Raw genomic sequence first — 16,540 nt, 5'->3', positions numbered from 1 at the left:
ATTGCAAATACACTATTTCGAAATCACAGACAGACTCCGAATCTTTTGGTGCTTTAGGTGTGTTTATTTAAATACAAAATATTGGAGGGGGAAGTTAAATGGTGAGGAGGAATGTCCATGGCAGAGTCCAGTCTATAGTCTCACAGGTGCATTTCCCATATGGGCATAGGAAGTGGAGCTGGGGCAGTTTCAATATGGACAGGGTGACAAAGTGGGACAGTGGGATGACAATCAGGGTGGTCTCATTTCTTGGCGGGGGTCTTGGCATCGTGCTCTGTCTTGATCCTGGATCTCAGGGACCGTTTGCGGGTGGTTCTCCGTCTGCAGGGGGTGGGGTGCTGGTGTGGTGGTCCTGTGGCGGGGCGTCCTGTTCACTAGCGCCGGCGGAGGTGGTGGGCAGTTCATCGTCCATGCTAGTGTCAGGGGCCCCTTGTAGTGCCACGATGTCCCTCCTGGTGTTGAGTACTTCCTTCAGCACCCCTACGATGGTGCCCAGGGCGGAGCTGATGGTTCTGAGTTCCTCCCTGAACCCCAAATACTGTTCCTCCTGCATGCGCTGGGTCTCCTGAAATTTGGCCAGTACTGTTGCCATTGTCTCCTGAGAGTGGTGGTATGCTCCCATGATGAAGGAGAGGGCCTCGTGGAGAGTGGTTTCTCTTGGCCTGTCCACCCCCTGTCGCACAGCAGCCCTCCCAGTTCCCCTGTGTTCCTGTGCCTCCGTCCCCTGGACCGTGTGCCCACTGCCACTGCCCCCAGGTCCCTGTTGTTGTTGGGGTGGTGGGTTATCCTGAGTTCCCTGTAGTGGTGGACACACAGCTGATTGACGTGTCCTGGGGACGGAGGTATGGGCCCGCTGGGTGGGTGCTGTGCTGGTGTTTCCAGAGGGGGGAAGGTCTGTGGTGGCCTGTGCCTGTGTGAGGGGAACCGACTGTCCCGAGGCCCATGATGGTCCGGGCTGGTCATCTAGATCCAGGTCGACAGAGGTGCTGTCATCACTGTGGGCCTCTTCTGTGGGTGGAGTGGAGATGTCTGGACCCTCCTGTCTGGTGACGTTGGGTAGTGGTCCTGCAGGGGTGGAAAGGCATGATTATTGCATCTGTGTGTGGCATGGTGTGCAATGGGTGGGTGAGCGTGTACCCCAGTGCTGGCATTCCTGTGTGGGGGCTTGTGTGATGATGGTTTAGGGGGGTGTATGGGTATGTGCAGTGGGCATGCTTTAGTGATGGGTGTCCATGCGTTGGTGTTGCATGCAGGGTTGGTGTTGGGATGTGTGGTTTGTGATATTGGTACATTTGTGAGGAGCTGGAGTGTAGGGGTGGGGGCGAGGGTGGGGGTATGTGATAGCATGCAGGTAGGGTGGGGGATATGGTAGTTCAAGGTTTGACTTACCAGAGTCCATTTCTCCACCGACTCCTGCGAGGCCCTCAGGATGCAGAATCGCCAAGACCTGCTCCTCCCATGTTGTTAGTTGTGGGGGAGGAGGTGGGGGTCCGCTGCCAGTCCGCTGAACCGCCTGGTGGTGTCTTGAGACCACAGAACGCTCCTTCCCCCATAGGTCGTTCCACCTCTTCCTGATGTCCTCCCGATTTCTTGGGTGTTGTCCCACTGCATTAACCTTGTCGACTGTTCGTTGCCATAGCTCCATCTTCCTGGCAATTGAGATGTGCTGCACCTGTGCTCCAAATAGCTGTGGCTCTACCCGGACGACTTCCTCCACCATGACCCTGAGCTCCTCCTCTGAGAACCTGGGGTGTCTTTGCCGTGCCATGGGGTGGTGTAGGTGATGTGTGGGGTGGTGATACGTGTGGTGATATGTAGTGGTGTGTGGTGTTTTGTGCGTGGAAGTTGTGTGGGTGATGGTGTTGTGTGCCTGTGGATGCTAGTTTGTGGATGGTGGTGTCTCTCTCTGGCCTTCTCTCTGTAATAGTGATCATAGGGGTTTGTGGGTGATGTGGGTGTGTGTTTTATATTGTATTGGGTGTGTGGGAGTGGTGTGTGTATGTGTATCAGGTGTATTTCGAATTGTCCAATGTGGTAGTGTTTTGTAAATGTGTGTGTATTTTGAGCGCGGCGGTGTGTACCGCCAATGGAATACCGCGGTTGAAAGACCGCCGCTTGGATTCGTGTGTCGTGATAGTGTGGGCCTATTTCTGTTGGCGTGATGGTGGAGGGTTTTTTTTCGCCAGTTTATCACTGACCTTTGGTGTGGCGGACTTGTGTTGGTGTCTGAATTTTGTCGGATTCCGAGATGTGGGTCATAATAGCTGTGGCGGAATTCCGCGGCCGCGGCGGTGTGTTGGAGGTCTTCTGCACGGCGGTAAGCGGCTTTTACCGCCAATGTTGTAATGAACGCCTTAGTCTTTTGAGTTCCTTTTTTCATCATTTTATATGCACTGCATTGATATCGCAGCCCTATGTACTGGTCTGGCCGCACCTTTTGTCCCTCTTTCAAGATGGCGCTTATGTAGTTCTCTGTATTCTCTTAATAGCAGGACGTACTTTGTCCGTCTTTGATTTCTATCGGGTTGACGGCATGTCGGAAGCACGCCTTGCCCTCCGACAGTCGGGTAATCGCTTTTTAACGGTTACGCTGCTGCGCTTTTTGTTTCTAATTCCAAGGGGAGAAAGACCTTTGTAGTTATATTCTTGACAATGGGACCCTCAGTATCGATATATTTGAACATACAATAAGCAAACAGGTAAGGCATCTTCGACTGCTTCCGTGGTCACTGTATAGTTCATTCATTCTCGTTGAGTCTGTGACCATTGTGGAACATTCTGCAATAAGGCTTAGGTGAGATTTTGCTGTCTCACTATTTTTTGACGATCTTTTTGCCATTCTCTGCAATGATGAGATATAGATTATATCTACATCTTCTCTGCTTAATATCTTTTATTTTGCAGATATTGCTAGCCTCTTCAGTAGGAGATCCCTTAATCTACACTTGTTACATCTACAATGGAGCTATAACATCTTCTCAAGTGAGATTATTTCGCCGATTGTCATGGCACTCACATGTGGTACTATGCATGCTCACTTTGGTGACATCTTTTTTGTAACTATAGGAGCCAGCATTTGGACACCAGGACTATCTCTTCTTATCACTCTTTAGCGTCTTTATATGATGCATGATCAACGGGGCTGAATCAGATATGGCCAATATATATACTTTTGAGATTGCTTTTTTTACGGAATTTCTTTTCCTTTCCTTTTTCTCCTTTTTTCCTCTTTTTCGGTATTGTGTTCATTATTTTTTTGTTATGGCTCCTTTTTTTGTTCTGTTTGTGTCTTTTGATTGGTGTTACCATTGTTGTCCACTTTATGGTTGTTTTTTTTTTTTATGTTTGGTCAACGTTTATAAGTACTTCTATTTGTAAACATTATTATTTGTTTACTATAGGTATCTAAATGAGAATTGTAATTGTCCCCCCCTGGGATCATTATTGACATTCAAATCAGTTGTGTGCCCTGATGAAGGTGAGTGTCCTGTTCAGGTCACTCTTCACCGAAACGTACGTCGGCACCTACACACTGGGACCAAGACTTTAGATTGGATGGATGTTCCACCACAACTATAAAAGCAATTAATTTCAGAGACTTTATATCAACGTATAAAAGAAATATTGCTCTTTTCGTCTCCATACTTGATTCACAGTTTACTATTTTGATTAATATCATTAGGAGAAACAAAGTTTTTGTTCACTGTTTATTTGTTGAATTTTCTTGGTTCTCAGGTGTATTTTTAGACTGTGATTGATCTAGTATGATTGTGAATTTCTTTTGGTTTTCAACATAGGGGGTGGCTTTAATCATGTTTTTTCAGCCTATTTTCCTAATTTTTTCATCCACTGATTAGATATATTATATATTATTTAGATACTGTTTAATAAATTGCATTTGATTATTTGTTGTGTGTGTTTGTATTGTCTGCTGTCTGGTTTTGTCCGTTTCTATGTGTTCAGCTCTGTCCTTAGAGCTTAATGGGGATTCTGGCTATTCTGTAACCCATAGCATGAAGTTGGGGTACCTTTCTCTTTATTGGACCCACAGATGAAAGACTGCATTTGAACCCCCATCTACACCAAGAAACATTGGCCATGTTGACAGCGGGAAAGAGAAATGGGGAAGCCAGTTGGGACCACAGCCAGCTTTCCTGCTGTGCAGATTTATATGTGCCTTACTGCCAAAGAAAAGCTGGTGGTCTGACTGCCACTTCTTAGTTGGTGGATTGAGGGAAAGGTGGGGAAAACTCACATTTTTACCACTTCCCCTCCCATCTTCCACCCGCTATGACTGGACAACACCTGCCCATGCTGATGCCTGACCTGTGTAATAAAATGCCCCCTCCTGTTGACGAACTACAAGGTAGGGATGCCGTATTGCCAGGGTACATTTAATGGCACTGCGCTGCCCGCCAAACTCGTAATGAAGGCCTCAGTCTTTTTCTGGAAGATTTGCTTCACCGGGATGAAGTTGCAAGTCGGATTCAACCTCTCTGGAGCTCTCTTCAAATATGCCTCACAGGAGGCCTCGGTGAAGAATTCTACCTTTGGACTTAGAGGATTTTTAGTGATGGAAATCTTTGCCTGGGCCAAACTTGAAATTGAATCCGATCTCCATAGAGCCCTCATCAGATATGCTGCACAGGAAGGCTTGGTCAACTTTTTACATTCGGACTTGGGAGCTTTTTTCTCTCCAACGTCAGAAGCCCCTCCAAAGCAAGCCGATTTCAAGTAGATGTCATCAGATTTCATTTCCCGGAGCCCCTGGTGAAATCCTGGAAGTCTGGGGCTCTGGAGCTTTTCATTGGGATGAACCTGCAAGTCGGTCCAGTTCGGTTCGGTCCACTTATGGAGCTTTTTTCCAAAAGTTCTCCAATCTTCTCCAAACTTATGGATCTTCTTCCAGAAGGGCTTTGACAGTCCTGTAGGCGTCCACAACTTATCCCAATGTTCCAGAAGCTCTGAGCTGCTCCTTGAGGGCTAGGACGGCAACTCCCAGAATGCACCTGCTTCAGATCCAAAAATGACCACTAGCGACTGGTCAGCTGGTCAGTTTCTTCATGTTTTGATACAGGGGACTCAGGTCAGCTATTGTATTTTGTAAGTTTGCGCCGCTTTTGCGTCAATAAATGACAGTTATGCAGCGCAAAAAAAGTATAAATAAGGGCCTAGGTTTTCAATCCATTTGGCACTGATAGCGAGGGGTGATCCATATTCCAGTCAGGTTAGGTAATATCTTTACAAAACCTGCATATGTTAACTGCATTAAGGTTGTCTGCTGAGATAAGTGTGGTAAATCTGGCTTTGCTACATAGTCACCCTGGATAGTTCACTGATTTATGGATTCTGTTTTTCCTGTTAATATACCTTGCCCTTTTAGTCCTACAGTGCGTGTTCTGTGTCCTTAAAACTATACTGTAAACATGATGACACCTAAATAGGGTTTTATTAGTAAGGCCACCGTAGGCTGGAACAGAAATTTCACTAGTGGCATAGAAAAAAAATGTTGTATCAAATATGGGTTGCAATCTGTAAATACACCACCCACATATATATCAGAAGTGTATGGGTTCAGGCATCATCATTGTACAATGGCTGGGCTGCATGATAAAAGTCCTGCAGTAAAACTGAAAAATGACTTTGACTAGTAGAAAAATCTTATTGTATATATTAGCTAAGCCACGCTTAGTGCGCTTGGTAAGTCCACAGATATGGCCACATACTTTATTGAAGAAGGTCATGCTAAATATAAAAAGCCATTTGTCACTTTGTATATAAAATTACATTTTACATGCACAGACATAGATGTGAAAACAATCTTGGCTTTTAAAAATGCTAGAGTGACTGATACAAATTGTTTTTCACTTAATTTTAAAAATCTAATTCAGTGGAATTTTTTTAATTATTTTAATGCAATAGTAACTTTAATAGTGCGCTTTGTGATGCCTGAGAGTAAACTGGTTTAGAAGTGGTTTACATCACAGCCCTTCTCCAAAGGACACTGAATGCATATCCATTGCTGGCTGTTCCTGAACCTTCTCCTGGAAGACTGTAGCCTAGCTTATGGTAGCTTGAAGGCATGAGTCCTGTTAACAGAGGCCACTTAGCATGGATAAGCCATCTGAAAGGAGGCGAGGCAAAGTTGGTTAAACAAAGGGCTGCTTTCACACTTCTGTCTTTGAATTGAGATCCCAAACATAGATGTTAGAAACTGTGATGATTGCTTCCCAGCACAACCCTAATCTCTCTGCGTGTGTTCCAAGGGAAAATTGTTAGGATGCACTTACATTGTGCGATGGATTCAAAAGGAGTGATGTGGTTTTCAGACTCTCATGTAATTGCAGTGAGAGATAAAGAGGATAAGATGGCACACCTTACATCCTCCAATAGTTAACATATCCAAACACAAAGGTACAGGGCAAAGTGGAAATATGGAAAAATATTGTTTCTGTTTTGGTCACCCCAGGTCATGAAACAACATTCACATTTTCTGGATAAAGAAGCCTCACTGATGTAATTTGGTATGCTTCATAGTGGGCTTCCTACCCCACCCTGGTAAGATCATACCACCAGGGTGTTCTCAACCTTGACTTTATGAAGGAGTTCTTAGATAAAGTATGATAGAGGCAGTGAGCAGGGATCCAGTTATTTAAATACTTTAGAATAAACCAGTGGGAATTCCCTTTATTGGTGGGTGCCCTGGGTATAGGTTTTTTGTCTCTCAACACATTTTATTCGCATACCTTCAGTGCTGAGTCTGACATAATGCAGCTGCCTTTTGTTTATTAGCTGGTAGAGAGGAGCCTTATAGATTATTATTTCTTAGCAGATATATTGTTCCCTCTGTAGTTTGCTTCAAACTGCATTGACATTGGTTCAACATCTAAAGATGTTTACTACCATATTATCATGATCTAGCCTTTCCTTTTTATAGACCGGATGCAATAGGGTTTCACCCCTTATGGAGGCCTTCAAATAATCCCATACCATCCTAAGAGGTGAAATATTAAGTTGCAGGAATTTTCTAATATATCTCTACATATAAACCGTGTATGCAGTCTGTTTCAAAGGCTCATCTGTATGCACCTTATCTAAAGCCTACATATTGAAATAATTTATGATGGTAGTTATGATTGAAAGAGTTTCGAGGTAGATTTTTATCTGTACATAAGACACATAATCCAAGACTGCTAGAAACATAATGTGTGTGTGGGTCTTTGTGGGTGTGAGAAGAAAGCTTATCTTGGCTCTTAACCTCCCAAGATCCTCCAAACACGATAAATCTGAGTATTGAATGCTGCATCTTTCTTAAGCCATGCAAGAGTCGAGGATCCGTAGTATCTACTGTGTAGTCTATAATACAATTGAAGCCCCTACAAAGGACTATATGGGATATCCATCTGCCCAGCTCATAAGCTAATATAACAATTAAAGTAGGATTGTTGTCATTAGGTCTGTAATTGAGCAATTGTGCAATTACACATCCACCCTGGTTATCAGATACTGTTTTGATCTGAAAAACCCTCACCACCCCCAAACCTCACTCATCCATGAACCTTAAAAACCCTCACCACTCTTAAACTGGGCCCATTTCAGTTACCTAAAAACCCTCACCACCCTAAACCTCAGTCATCCATGAACCCTGAAAACCCCTTGCTACACCCAAACTCCACCCATGCCTGACCCCTAAAAACCCCAAATAATCTATAAACATCACCCATTAATGAAACCTAAACCCAGCTCACTACCCATAAACTCTACCCTAGTTTAATGTGATTTGGGATGTTTCCTTAAAATTACCTTTCCATTAAAAAGTTTCTTTCACTTTTGATTTATGTGCATTTTGTAAAACTGTCTTACCTTAAAATGGGTTTTCCAATGTGTGTTCTTGGTTTTTGCTTTTGCAGTAATTCATATAAATCACAATTAAGGCCCTTTACAATCCAGCTCACAATATTCAAGAAGGTAATACTGAGTGAACTTTGAACAACTCAGCACATGATCCCAAGAAATAGTTCACTGTACTCTGGCAAATCCATCACTGCTTTTCATCTGATTTTGCAACATTTCAATTGATTTTTGCTGCACCCCACACCTGCACCCACCTCCTCTGTCTTCGTCCCTGCCCAATGACCCACCCTAACATCTGAAATTTGCTTTCTAAAGTAGAATGCTGGGCTCCTACCAAAGGGGGATAAGCTCACAAATAAAACATTCAATCAATAAGTTTGTCTGTGTTTCCTGTTTTCTCCTGCAGTAGTTTTTGGAGAAAGGAAATTGCTTCATCTACCTCGTCAATGGCCTTGAACTTGTATTTCCAAAACACTCGGAGATGAGCACAATTTGAGCTTTTTACTCAAACACTTTTAAGATCAGTAATTTGGGGCTGTATCTGTTTGCCACTTTGAACTGTCTCAAATGACAGATAAGGGAATAATCCAAAGGTAAACTACACAGAGGTTTCAAATGTTTTTGCCTGTGTTCACTCCAAAATGTCTTCCTTAATATAATAATTTTGACATAACACCAAAATCTTGCAAAAATGCCACTGACTTTAGGCAGTAAAAAAGGAACTCAATGACCTTCTGCAATTGTCAATTCTTGATTTATCTGTTATCCCATTAATCTTAATATTGTTGTGTGAATGTGTTTGATTAGGAAAGCAGTCAGAACAACTGATCCCTCTGCTTCATACACAATCCCTGTGAATTGCAAATTTGACCAAGATCAATTTTTTACATCCTATTTTTCACCCAAACCCTCCAAGTGAGACTATCATTTTTCTCATGTTAGGACTTACATGCACACTCTAGAGTGTTAACTTTTGTTTCAACAGTCTGGCAATGTCTTCATCCTTTGTGATTTATCCTAGTTTTTATATTTGAGACTTCCTTCCCCATTTTCTTCTGAGGATTATTAGACGATTGGGCAGTGTTAGAAATGGGGTTTCTGGTTGGCTAAGTTATGCACCTAAGCCAGGCAGAACCCACTACACTAGTAAGGGTACATGAGCTACACATCCAAGATAACCCCTACTCACCCCCTTGATATCTGGCCAGAGCAGTCAGGCTGTTCCAGAGGCAATGTGTCAAGCGTTTTCACAACACACACACACACACACATCAGTGACATAATAAATACACCACAAAAGAGACTCCACACAAAATTATATGAAAATAAACTGTATTACATATAAAACATAGACCAATAATTACTTTGTCAAAGAGGAAATTGTCAAACTATCATAGTGCAAAAGCAAACAAAATAAATTCCACATTGTACATGTCATAACAGTACATCCTTCCAATGCATCCAAGGCAGGTCATAACATTTACTCGTTATCCTGACATAATAAATATGACATATAACATAACATCAGGTCATGCAATTCAGTAGTTAGGTTAGGGAGAGAAAACATGTGAATCACCAAACATCCCTGTAGTACCCAAATCACCACTACTGTCATCACACACCATCAGTAACATCTGAATTACAAATTACCATCCTAGAACACATAGAGCTGGTACATCTGCACCTCTATTATAAGATAGATGGTAACATGAGCACCAATCGTAGGTTCTAGGAATCCCTGCACGCCTACTACAGAAAATATGGTAGTCAGGCAGAAACCGGCAAGAGCAGCGATCTCCATTGAGGATTCCTTCCTGTCCTGCCAGAGTTACTCAGGAATGCCTCCAAAAGGTATACGCTTATCGGGGGTCCCACACACTTCTCCGGTCGGTGGGGAGACCTTGCTAAGTCCACTGCATGAGGCATAATAAAAAATAGCCACCCGTGTATGTGCAGTACCGCTGCCAACCTCTGTAACCTCCTCCCCAAGCTGCTTTGAAAAAGTAGCACATCTGGAGCCTTTCAGGGCCCCCACGAGGCTGCCCAGCCGGAGGATCTTCATGGTACCTTTGTGTACCTTCTTGGAGGACCGGCTCGCTTCCGATTTCCATGGAGGGGACTTGAGAGGGTCTCAGCACCCTCTACACCTTCAGTCAATCTTGGGGGAGGTGTGAGGCTTCCTGCCGGCCCGGCAGCAAGCCCACACCATGGACTGGATAGACTCCTCGGTTCAACAGCAGTTGCTTCAAATCCAGTCCTGGCCCCTGGGAGATCACTGGGTGCACACAGAAACAGGTTACTAGCAGCAGGACGGCACATCAGGGTCCTTGGAGTGAAGTGGCAGTCCCTCTTGTGACCCAGCAGGCCACAGGTCAGCACAACAAGTAGGTCAGTCCTAATGGCGGTTCCTGGCCACACAGCAATCCTCTGGAGCAGTATGCATAACCAGCAGCATCTAGTTATAAGTTCATGGAGTGTCTAAAAGCATGGGGGTACAGCTCTGGTACTTATACTCAAAATGTCTTTGATCTAGGGGAACTTCAGAAGTGCACAACACCCTCTTTCAACCCCAGCCCTGGCTCCAGAAATCAATAGCGGGTAAACAAGCCCTTTGTGTGAGGGCAGGACACAGCCTCTACAAGTGTAAGTGCACCCCACCTCCCACTCTCCCAGCCCAGGAAGACCACTCAATATGCAGATGTAATCCTGTTACACCTCCACCTTCACTGTTTGATGGCTTTCTGGAAAGTATGCACCAAGCCCAGCTGTCACTCTACCCCAGATGTGGACTGGAATCAGGCTGCAAAGCACAAGAGTTATAAGCACAGTTAAATGTCCACTTTCTAAGAGTGGCATTTCCACAACAGTAATAGAAAATCTACCTATACCAATAAGCAGGATTTCTCACTACCATTCCAAACATACAAAACATGCCCACACTACTCCTCATAGATTGAAAATTATCACTTAGTCATATATAAGGGAATTCCTAATGCCAGCTTCTGAGAGGAGCAGCGCTCACAGCAGTGAGAAACCAAATAGGCTGTTTGTCACTACCACGACATGCCACACAAAGAAGGCACATGTCCTAACTTTTACCTACACAGCACCCTGCTCATAGACCTACCTTAGGGGTGACCTATATGTAGTAAAATGGAAGCTCCCAGTTTGGCAAGTAACTTTAGATGCCAAGTCAATGTGGCAATAAACTGCGCACGCGGGCCTTGCAGTATCAGGCCTGAGACAGGTTTGAAAAGCTACTTCTGTGGGTGGTGCAAGCTGCGCTGCAGGCCCACTAGTAGCATTTAATTTACAAGCCCTGGGTATATAGGATACCACTGTAAAAGGGACTTGTAGGTAAATTCAATGTGCCAAACAGATGTAAGCCAATCATTCCAAGTTTAAAGGAGAGAGCACATGCACTTTAACACTCGTCAGCAGTGATAAAGTGCCCAGAGTCCTAAAGCCAACAGAAAAAGGGTCAGAAAAACAGGAGGAAGAAGGCAAAATGTTTGGGGATGACCCTGTAAAAAAGGCCAAGTCCCATAGGCAGCAGTCAGACGATTTTGTAACATATCTGAAATATTGCTGCTCTGGACATCCTGACTCCTGAATTTGACCCCGCTCATTTTGACCCTTCCTCCTACTTTCCCCTCTCCTTCGAGTGATCCTCTTCGAGTCATCCATCTCTTCCTCTACTCTTTTCCCTCTTTTGTTAATTTTCTTTTCATTGCGTCGCCTTGTTCTCCATTAGGTGGGGAACTAGAGAAGTACAAATCCAATCCGGATCCAGATCTACCTCTGAGCCTAACTCTGAATCTTGCTGAGACAAAAGCCTAGTTTCCATTGTTTTAGTCTGTATTGCAATTTGCGGTTTCTCTGGCTCTTTGTACCTGACACTTGTCAGAAATTTCGACTGGCTTCTACTGATTGTATCCAGTTGTTTTTAAGAGTGGGAATAGTTTGCAATGTCAGAGAAAGAAATTAATTTTTTACAGAAACGTGTAGGGATAACTCACATTTTCGGTTTTCCCCCTTTCTCTTCAACCGTATATTTTTGGCCTTTAGAACTTCTTTGGGCATTCTCTTGAAAACCAAGGCCTTCAATAATTAGCCCCATTTCAGTGTTCTTTATTTACGAGATATGCTAATGATCGATCGATCATATTTCTCAAAGGGAACCTTTTATATGTTTTAATTCTTTTTTCTATTACTTTACCTAAAAGGTCTTTATCTTTTAACTCAAATCTGGTGTGCCCATTTATCTTCTTTGATTACTTTTATGTTAAATACTTTAATACTATTTTACTGCAAACCACTTCAAAAATATGTAAAATGCTATATTACACTATATCTACATGCAAATTATTTTTAAAAATACATCAGTCATTTTCTGCTATTTTTGCAATTAAATATATATGTTGATTAATTAAATATATACACTACTCACGGACTGATTTTATCACTTCCACACTATCTGAGTTAACTAGCAATATCAGCTTTTCCTAATTAGTTGTATTCCTTGTGCGTTTACATGAAATGGCCTTGCTCATTAAAAAAAAATGATTATACTCCATTAACATTTTAATATATGCATTTCTATTTCTACAATACAAAAATTAAAATGTTCTTCGATTACCTTGTTTCCATGCCCATTTGGTGCCATAAATTCTAACCCTTTCCATGCCTCACTGTCATACAACGTAATCTGATCTTTGTTTTCTTTTTCATTGTCAATAACCTTGGAAGGTCATCTTGTAAGGGAAACTTTAGTTAGAATGCACAGAATGGTTTGCCTGTACATGCCACTTGACCTGCCTCAGTAGGCAAATCATTCGTTGTCGTTTTCCGTCTGGGAAAACTTTTAATACTTACTGTTAGATCATAATAAAAGGTTTAACAGCCCAGAATGTTCAACCAATTAAAATAAAATGTCAAATTGCCTTGGATGTGCTCTATGATCAGCTTGTCTTTCCTGCAGAAAGGCTGCACTTATCAAGCCTTGATACAACTAACATAGTAAGTGTGACAAGAAGCAACACTAAGTATATCCTAGCCCTTACTCGATGTTAGCCACTTCTAGTGGTGTAGTCGTCTGCAGATTCCATATGGTTGTGAGTATCTTGACTTCTATTACAACCATGTTAGGTATGGTAACCACACCGATGTCCCGTAACTTAATAATAACATCACTTTAAAATATACGTTTTCCCAATTATTTTTGCTGAATAACCATACAAATCTGCATTCCTCCAAGCTAGTAGCTGATGTCACTGCTCTAGTTCCTTTTGCTTCTAAAGAGACATACCAGTGCAACACCTTGTTAATCATGCAGACTTGATAATTAACATGTCTTACAACTGAAAGTTGTTTCTTAATTATATGTTTGACGGTATGTTCCCTTCGTACTTCACACAGTTTTTTTGAGGAACAGCTTGCTGCTCTGGCCAATTTATCCGAGGTGAGCCTAAATATTTTACTTATTAATCTTATTTACACATGGGAATCCTCCAGTTTGGGCAGTGTGGCGTTCAATCATAAATCACAGCCAGAGTTTGGCCTTCCAAACTCAGCCAGCATAGAATACCTGCGCTGATCTGTCATGGAGGCTCCCTGAGGCTGATAGTTGCAATCGGCCATTGCTGGAAGGCAGATAAATGAGGGTAGATCAATATGTGCATAAACACAGTAACTGATGATTACACAGCATGGCCTTTTGCTCCATCCTCTGTGTAGATAGGCTAAACTCAATCTGTTGGCTAAAGTAGTCTTTTGCCAGACCCAAAAACGATGAACAGGGAAAGCATGAAATATGTCCCATGTTCTCTTTTGTTATCATGGTTTTACAACGACCTCGTTAAATATCATTTATAAAGACTAACCTAACATTTTGCTATCCAACATAGCTGAAGAATCTTTATACACGTATCCGTAGTTATAAATCCCTAAAACTGTCTATATTTGGAAAGTGATCTTTCTCATGTGAATCTTGTTTGGTCTTGCAGATGACTATACCTAACACAAATGAATGAGTGCACTCAATAGTTGTGTTTCAACATAGTCTTCAATACATCCTTTTATCCGCTTTCTAAGCAGTCCCTCTTGTGGCATGGAACTGAGGCAATGGTTGCTAACATTATTTGGCCATTATCACTAATATGACAAAGTGAAAAATTCACACCTACTGTTTCCTGGCTCCACATCCAACATATTAACAATGTAATCACCACAGCCTTCATAGGTTTACTTTTACATGATGCCTACCTTTAACATTTTGTTGACAAGATTGTGTAATAGTGTAGTTTGTGTTTCATGTTTTCTCATATGTTGGCTTGAGAAGGCAGCACATCAAGCTTCTATTACTTGACCACAGAATATACAAATGCAATCAGGTAATTCATATTACAGTTCATTATCGGTGTAATTGTGATTTAGTGTGTTTGTCGCATAATTTGCAAATTTTATAATGTTATTTCTAGCCGAAATGGATGGAATAATACATTCAGAGCCCGTGCCGCATAATTTGCATTTTTTGCTGCATAATTCACAAAGTCTTACCACATAATTTGGTGCTCCATGCTACACAATCCCAGTGGCCCTGGCAATAAAAAATCTTTGCAGAGTGGTATGGTGGCTGTCATTATGACAAAGAAATTCGCATTTTACAGAGAGCTGTGAAATATTTTCAGTACCTCATAGTTCCCTGTGAAATGTGGTTTTATATCAATTGACCTTGTCCAATAAAAGCACTAAAAAATATGTGTGTGTGTTTCTACACACCTACACACACTTAAGTATGTGTGTTCTGTATTTCATTTATAATATATATATATGTATATATGTGTATATTTCGAAGGATAATGTTTAATAAGTCTTATATGAGCTTGTGTTTCATATCTAAGGAATTTGTAAGTCTGTATCCATTTAGCCACTTGCTTAACCTTATGTGTACAAAGAATATTGTTTTACAGTTTTACCTACACAAAATGCTTGAAATACATCAAATCTTAAAAGGTGATGCGTTTGCTCCTTTTAGCACCTGTTAATAAGTGTCCAGAGACAAAATGATGACCGGTGTTGCTTTAGTTCCTTAAAAATGTGGTGAATTAGAATTCCATTGTAAAAAATTCTGTGCTGTTCACTTTTTCAGCATATGTGGTGTACCATAAAATTGTGTGCCCAAACGTACTGTAAGTGACAAAATATTGAGACAAATATAAATTGCCTGGAATATATTATTTTATGACAGATATGGCACATTCTTGTTTTTGCGATGAAAATTAGGTAGTACATTAATTAATGCTGAATCGCATGGAATTTCCATGGAAGTCCCAATGACATCCTCATGAATACCAAATGTGTTCATTATGATCAGCGTTATTACAATGAATATAAATTGAATTAATAATGTAGGGATACTTACAGAAAAGTGTTACCAAGTGTTGTACCTTAACATGAGTAGGGTTAAATCCAGTGTCTTGATTAAAACATTTACACATCATGATGATTTTGTGTAAGGATGATTAAGAGAACGATTTATCGGGGGTTTAAAGTAATTACTAGCAACGTCCATCTAGTGCTGAATTCGTGCACCACCAATCTTAGCTAACCTGATCCACATTTGGAAAACTGAAAATAGTGAGAGATCACCACAAAAAATAAAATAAAGACTTGTGTATTCAAGGTGGCTTCACTTTGCTATTGTACAAAAAGTGCTGTTGACCTCTCCAAAGATTTGTGTTTCTTCTGCTATTTCTTATTAAGGGGCAGGAGAAGGTGATACTCTTCCACTCGCTACCATCATACTAGTTGATGGCTAGGGCCGACAGAATTGTATTTCTGGGTCCAATGTGAGATTTTAAGAAAATAGCAGCTAGTTTAGGTATATATATAAAAATATATATGTATTGAAAGGCGGAAACAGTGCTTTTAGATGCAGAAAGTTAGCTGAAATACACCAATGAAAATATGAATAAAACAAAAATGTACATTTCTGTGAATGCTTTTAAGCTTAGTGAATGTGTTTTAAAAATAATGCAAAAGAAAAGGTACTGTTTTCAATATTTTCTTATTTTGATAGTCAAGTCTTTTTAAAGGATGTAATACAAATAAATGCACTATGATCCCTTAAAACTTTGTCCTCTGCAGATTGTATGCTCTGTCAGGCCAGCATTACCTCCCATTTTCTCATGCACGGTTGGCAGCGTAGCTTCATGTCAATGCCGAGAGTCCATGTCCTCTTGTCATCTAGGGACACAGTGGCCATTCTTCAACTCTCTGGTTTTCACTATATTCTACACGATATGGGGCCTTCTTTCAGCCTGGGTTAACATGAACCAACCATCAAAGCCCCTTTGGCTCCATTTTAATGGTGGCCTCCTGAAGTGTACTGATTATTTTTTAACATGTTTTGCCAGTACTGTGTTTGGTTTCCAGTTCATCACTATCATTGAAATTGCATAAGAAGTGCATATTAGAGCATACCTGGGTGTTTTTCAGGTATCCAGAAAATTAGACAAATGTATTTTTGAAACAAACATTGAAAGATGTTTGACTGTTTATTTTTCCTGTATCAATTAATTTAATTTTTTATTTGCTTGATCTTTTCTTAGAAAAAGAAACCACCCTCAAATCCTCTTTATGTTTTTCTTCTAAAGCCAGTGCTTGAAAAGTCCTTAGTTCTCAG

This window comes from Pleurodeles waltl, chromosome 10, assembly GCF_031143425.1.
Source record: "Pleurodeles waltl isolate 20211129_DDA chromosome 10, aPleWal1.hap1.20221129, whole genome shotgun sequence".
Taxonomy (NCBI): Eukaryota; Metazoa; Chordata; class Amphibia; order Caudata; family Salamandridae; genus Pleurodeles; species Pleurodeles waltl.
This window is presented reverse-complemented; position numbering follows the sequence as displayed.